This window comes from Oryx dammah, unplaced genomic scaffold (assembly GCF_014754425.2).
Source record: "Oryx dammah isolate SB20612 unplaced genomic scaffold, SCBI_Odam_1.1 HiC_scaffold_22, whole genome shotgun sequence".
NCBI classification, from domain to species: domain Eukaryota; kingdom Metazoa; phylum Chordata; class Mammalia; order Artiodactyla; family Bovidae; genus Oryx; species Oryx dammah.
Window position 1 is genome coordinate 33,834,570 of NW_024070206.1, and position 6,854 is coordinate 33,841,423.

The window sequence follows — 6,854 nt, forward strand, 5'->3', positions numbered from 1 at the left end:
TTCCATGGACAGAGGAGTCTGACGGACTATAGTCCATGGGGTCACAAAGAGTGGGAATGACTGAAGACTAACGCTTTAAAGCTTTATGATGTCGGTCACTTTTCACGCGCTCATTTGTCACCCATGTAGCTGCTTTTGTGAAGTGACCGCTCAAGACTTTTGCCACTTTTTAATGTGTCGTTTGCCACGTCATGATTGAATTTTAGCAGTTTTTCTATATCATGAATATAAGTCCTATTGTCAGTGTTTTGCGTCACAAATCCTTTCTCCCAGCCTACTACTCACCTGTCTGTTTCATTAAAGATGTCTTTCGACACTTTTGTGTTCATTTTGCTTTTCCCATCTGCCTTTTGTTTGTTCTCTTTCTCCTTTGGCAGGTTAGTTGAAAATATTTTCATATTTCATCTTGTATTCTTTATTGCCATTTTAGTTGTCTGTTTTTGCTATTTTTTTTTAGTAGTTGCTTAATATGCAATTTTAAGCTATGTAATTGTCTACTTTCAAAACTGACTCCATTATTCATAAACAATATATGAACTTTACAATGGTATATTTATTTTACTAATTTCTCCCCTCTGCTTTCCTTGTCATATAATATTTTATTCTTGTATTTATGTTCTATATTCCACATTACATTGTTATTTTTACTTTAAACTGAATACTTTTAAAAAGAGATTTAAAGACACACATGCATATACAAACACTGCTGCTGCTGCTAAGTCGCTTCAGTCATGTTTGACTCTGTTTGACCCCATAGATGGGAGCCCACCAGGCTCCTCTGTCCCTGGGATTCTCCAGGCAAGAATAGTGGAGTGGGTTGCCATTTCCTTCTCCAATGCATGCATGCATGCTAAATGGCTTCAGTGTGTCCAACTCTGTGACCCTATGGACAGCAGCCCATCAGGCCCCTCTGTCTACGGGATTCTCTAGGCAAGAATACTGGAGTGGGTTGCCATTTCCTTCTTCCATATACAAACACACATACAGGTATATGTGTATATCTATATATATATATAGATATACACATATATATGTATATGTATAAAGTAACTTTTAGAAGTCCTTATCTTAAACAATATATTTACACTTTCTCATGTTTTCTGATCCATTCTCCAGAATTAGGTTTCTATCCAGTGTCAGATTCCTTTTATATTACATTTTTAACTTAACTTAGATTGTAGGTTTAATGGAGAGAACAATTTTTCAACTTGTGTCTTGTTGAAAATGTCCTTATCTTTTTTTTCTTCTGTAAATGAAGGCATAATTTGCATATAATAAATTTCACCCTGATAGTACATGTAATTGGTCAGTCTTGCTCTTCTGCTAAGTTTTGAGTCTGAAGCATGAGTCATTTTTTACAAAAGTTGAGCTGGATTTGGCTTTGATTGTGGCTTTTGTTATCCTCAGTTTATAGATTATCTACTCCACAGCACCAATTCAGATTTTGTCAATTTCACCCATTATTATCTTTTAGAGGTTTGTTTTCTAGGCCCAAAATTTAATAAAAAATCAAGCATTGACTTCAGTTGTCACTTAAATAAAAAACAATTTAAAAAACTCGAGTTATTTTAAAAAGACATATTATATTAAAAGAAAGCATGTCAACTGCTTCATCAACAAAGTGATATGAGAGAATAGAGTCAAATGGCAAATATTATGGAGATTTAAATTTATGATGCACCCCCTAAAAAAAGTTAGGGAGTGAGGGTACGTTGAATTAAAGTATTCTAAGCTTTTAGTGTTTTTAGAATTGTAAAAAGAATAATTTATAACAAACTCTCATAAGTCCAAGATTCCAATAGTAATATTTAAGTTCTTTCATAAAGAATAGTAAGAGAGTATATACATAAAATATAGTATAGAATGGAACATAAAAATGATATCAGGAAATCCTTGAATAATAAAGGAAAGGAGAAAAAAATTAAGTAAACTTGGAATAAATGGAAAAATCAATAATAAGTTAGAATTAAGTTCAAATAAGTGAAGTTTGAAGTGCTAGTCTCTCAGTCATGTCTGACTCTTTGCGACCTTATGAATGGTAGTCTGCCAGGCGCCTCTGTCCATGGGAGTTCTCCAGGCAAGAGTACTAGAGTGGGGAGCCATTTCCTTCTCCAGGGCATCTTCCTGACCCAGGGATGGAACCAGGGTCTCCTGCATTGCAGTCAGATTCTTTACCCTCTGAGACACCAGGAAAGACCAAGTTCAAATAAAACAGTAATAAAATATATATATAAACTCAATACTAAAATTAGGCTTCCCAGGTGGTGCTAGTGGTAAAGAATTTGCCTGCCAACGCAGGAGACCCAAGAGACAGAGAAGTGGGTTCAATACCTGGGCCAGGAAGATCCCCTGGAGGGATAAATGACAATCCACACTAACATTCTTGCCTGAGAAGTCCCATGGACAGAGGAACCTGGCAGACTATATATAGTCCATGGGATCACAAGAGTTGGACACAACTGAGTGACTGAGCACACACACAAATACTACAATTTGAAGGTAAATATTATCTAACTAGAATAAAAATAAACATAAGAAATATCAATATATTCTGACTACCAGAGATGCACATCAAATAAAAAAATAAATTATAGTAAAAAGGAAAATTGTGATATAAAAACAGTTGGTAAAAGAAAGTTGACATATTTAAACTAATACTAGTCATTATAAAATAAACTTGAAGACAAATCTTATATAGAGCTAAGTGGAATATTTTTATAATAGTAAAATCATCAAATACAGCACTGAAGTTTAGTGAGTCTATGTTTGTATGCAAATAAAAACATCGCTTAAAATAAATAAGGCACAAATTGAAAGAATTAAAGAATAAACCAATAAATTTAAAAAAATGAGACTTCAGTAAATTCTCTCATTCACTGACATGAGAATTAGATAAAACATTGGTATATAAGCAATGCAATCAAAGACTTTCATAAATTTTTTCACAGGAATTTCACATCAACAATGGCAAAATACATATTATATTCAAGTGCAAATGAAACGTTTATCAATTAGTAATATGCTTCATTAAGCAGCTCACCAGTGTCAAAGGATTAAAACCAGATTTTTCTTTGATTAGAGTAGACTAAGGTTGTAGTCACTATGTAAAATAATTAAAGATTCCAAGATGCTTAGAAATTAGTCAATACATTCCTATGTAAGATATGGGATTAGAAAGAAATCAAGATGAATTTAGAAAATATTTTAAAGGGAATGGTAACAGAAAATATGATGTATCTGTAGGAGTGAGATATAGCAAAAGCATAATTTGTGAGGGATGTATAACCATGAATTCATGTTTTAGGAAATAATAAAGAATAAGAATCTGTGGTGCTTATCTCAAGACATTATGTTTACAATTTTAAGAATTATGAGAGAAAAAAAAGATGAGTACTAATACCTGAAATAGATACTATATATAAAATAGAGAGCAGCAAAGCCAACATTTGTTCATTTACACAGCTAATAAAATTGAAAAATTCCCTGAAACCTGATAAAAATGAGAAGTGGACCAAATATTACCAAATAGAAAATTACAAAGGAAAGATCACTACAATTCTTAAAGACATGATATAATATATATACATGTATCTATGTACAAATATAATACATTATCTTTGGCTGTAAATTTGATGATTTAGACAAAATGACAAATCGCTAGAACAGCGAAACTTTCCCAAACTAACTCACAGAGAAATAGAAGATACGTCTTTTTTAACTACTGAAGGAACTGAATCTGTAATTGAAATAAATGTCCCACAATAAAATCTCTAGCCCAGACAATGGCTGCAGAGAGTCATTTTCACAACATTTATGAAATGCATAAAACAACATTATACAAACTCATCCAGAGAATTTAAAAAGGAGAAAATACTACTCACCATGTTTTACAAGCTTGTGCCAATTTGAACAGCAAATTAAAATTTTAGGCCAATTACTCTCATGGATATTAAGGAAAATCCTATGTAAATTAGAATATTTATTTCTTAAGTAGAATTCAGAAATATATGAAAAGATCATTGAGTAAGTTGAGATTATATTAAGAATGCAAGATTTTTTAAGCTTTATTTTTTATCAAAGTATAACCTATAGAGAGAAAAGAGCTCAAATAACTCCATGCATTTTCACAAAGTAAACTCACCTCTGCAGTCAACCCCCAAATTATTAAACAGAACAGCACCAACATCTGTGTGCCTCTTACCTGCAACAAGTCTAAGGATAATCACAACACTTGTTTCTTTTTTCTCATCCTAGCTTTATTGAGATATTATTGACATATAACATAAGTAATTTTAAGGTGTTCAAGGTGTCAGTTTCTTAATAATTGAAAAATCAAGCAATTGAATTCATCACATATATAGAATAAAGAGAAAAATCATATGAAAATCCATACATGTAGAACAAAATTTAATAACAGTTGAACATCCATTTATAATTTAAAACTTCCTGACACTTAAAAAATAGTAGGTGGCTTTTTATTCTTATAAAGTGTATCTAGAAAAAGCCAGTGTGATATTTAATGATGAAATAATAAAAGCTTTCTATCAACACAAGGTGCTCACTAGCACTACTTCCGTCTGTTTGAGGTCATAGTCAATAAAATAAGACAAAAAAAAAGAAAGAAAGAAAATGAATTGAAAAGTTAGAAATAAAACTTTCATTAGTGTCCATTGTGACCTCCTCCTCAAGAGCACGGAATGAAAAGGGGAAAGTAAAAATAACTTTATAAGAAAGAAAAGGGACAAATCAGCCTTAGCCAATGATCAAGGTCAACATCAACAGTCATAAATCATATAGTGTATACCCTTGATATGATGTGATGAAAAATAGCATGTTTGCCTCTGTGACTTTCCTCCTCAAAACTCATAACCCTAGTGTGATCAGAAGGAAACTGTCAGACAAATTCAAACAAATTCAAACATCCCACAAAATACCTGACCAGCCTTCCTCAAAGTTGTGAGATCATCTGAAGTCTGAATAAACTGTCAGTCTAGATTAATCTAAAGAGTCATGATTTCTAAATGTAGTGTGGTATCTGGGACTGGATCCCACAACAGTAAAAACCATAGAAATCCTAAAATATCTATGGACTTATGTTAATAATGATGTCTCAATATTGGTGGGGTGTCTGGTCCTAATCACAGTTGTTTCGACCCCAAGGAGAATCACAGGGAATTATCAAAGAAACCACATTCACAACTGTAAAAATAAAATTTAAAAAAAAATGATACATCAATATTGGCTCACTAATTGTGTAAAATGTATCATACTAAACTAAGACAGTAATAATAGGAGAAATGTTATGGGGTATACAAGACCCCTGTACTATTTTAACTTTTTTTTCTGTAAATCTACAAAGTTTCTAAAATAAAAACTTTATTTAAATAATACAAATTTTGGGCTTCCCTGGTGGCTCAGAGGTTAAAGCGTCTGCCTGGAATGCAGGAGACCCGGGTTCGATCCCTGGCTCGGGAAGATCCCCTGGAGAAGGAAATGGCAACCCACTCCAGTACTCTTGCCTGGAGAATCCCATGTAGGAAGGAGCCTGGTAGGCTACAGTCCACGGGTTTGCAAAGAGTCGGACACGACTGAGCGACCACTTTCACAGATTTTACACTAAAAAAGACATGTGCGTAGAAAAGTTTCTTTCAAAAGGTAAAGGACATTTCTTCCAGAATAGGTGTTATAAATCTATCTGATCAAGGTGTAAGCAAACAGTGTAAAGAAAAACTAAAGACTCATGAAATTATTCACACCACAAGGCTGGCAGGTGTGAGTTAAACTTGGACAATACATGCAACACATCATTTTTTAAAAAGTCCATGTTTCACAGGAAAATGTAAAATTAATTTTCTAGCACAATTTGGATTATTATTTTTTTTAATGGCAATGTCTGGAAGCAAAAACATTTGTGGCAAGCTTGTTGTAGGAGATGGCTTTTAAAAATGGGTTGCATCAGTGGATTTCATTGTTCGTCTTTGGGAGTCTATTTATAATAGACTTATATGTCTACTTATATGTCAACATGATGGTGTTCTTTCCCTGTGAAGTCTACTTAATTTAGAGTTAACTGGGTCAAAAAACAAAATACAAACCAAAGGGAAAAGCTTATTATATTTAAGGATGGAGTTACTTCTAGCAGATGTCAGTAGAAAAAGTTGTTGGCTGTAGCTAGTTCAAGCACAAATTGAAAGAGACCTTTTTGTGACATTTATAAAGCATAAATGTTACATAGATGGCAATGAAAATTTAATGAAGACATGTAGAATTTCTTCAAAGATTAACAAATTTACATTAATTTGAATAATAAAAATATTACTTTTGATCCTTACCCAATGTAGTAAGTGTTGCTATATATTCCTTATTTTTTGTTCTTTATAACTTTAAATCTAAAGACAATACATGTATACTGTTATCTATCATTAATATATAACTGCTCCAAAACAGTTTGCATTACTACTTAAAAACACAGAACATCCTCACTATTGACATCTTATGACAAAACATAATTATTGGATGTGTTAGGAAAGGTAACTTCATGGCTTCTTACCATGTTTCAGAAGTTTCCATTCTCCTCTCTACAAGTGAGGAATTTTGGAAGGGAAGTTTGGGGCTTGCGGGTTCTGCTCACAGGAGAAATGAGCTATTGCTAGTCCAAAAAAGTCCTTGACTATTTCAGTTCTGACCTTTAGATGGGCGAGTTCACTCAGGGTAATGATGGGCTATTTCTGGCTTAGCCAATCAGCATATTTCCACTCTTCTCATCAGTATATCAGTAAACTTCAAATCTATCCTCTTGACTATTTGTGTGACTTGGAATGAACTGTAAAACTACTTTTTCTCCAGATGTAAGT

General features: G+C 33.0%; 1 non-coding gene across 1 annotated transcript; it reads left to right on the forward strand.

Annotated features, from left to right (window-relative positions):
• Nucleotides 1-5,403: 5,403 nt before the first annotated feature.
• On the forward strand, nt 5,404-5,475 carry TRNAS-GGA. The gene has a single exon. It is a non-coding gene; the product is annotated as a tRNA-Ser (tRNA).
• Nucleotides 5,476-6,854: the final 1,379 nt, after the last annotated feature.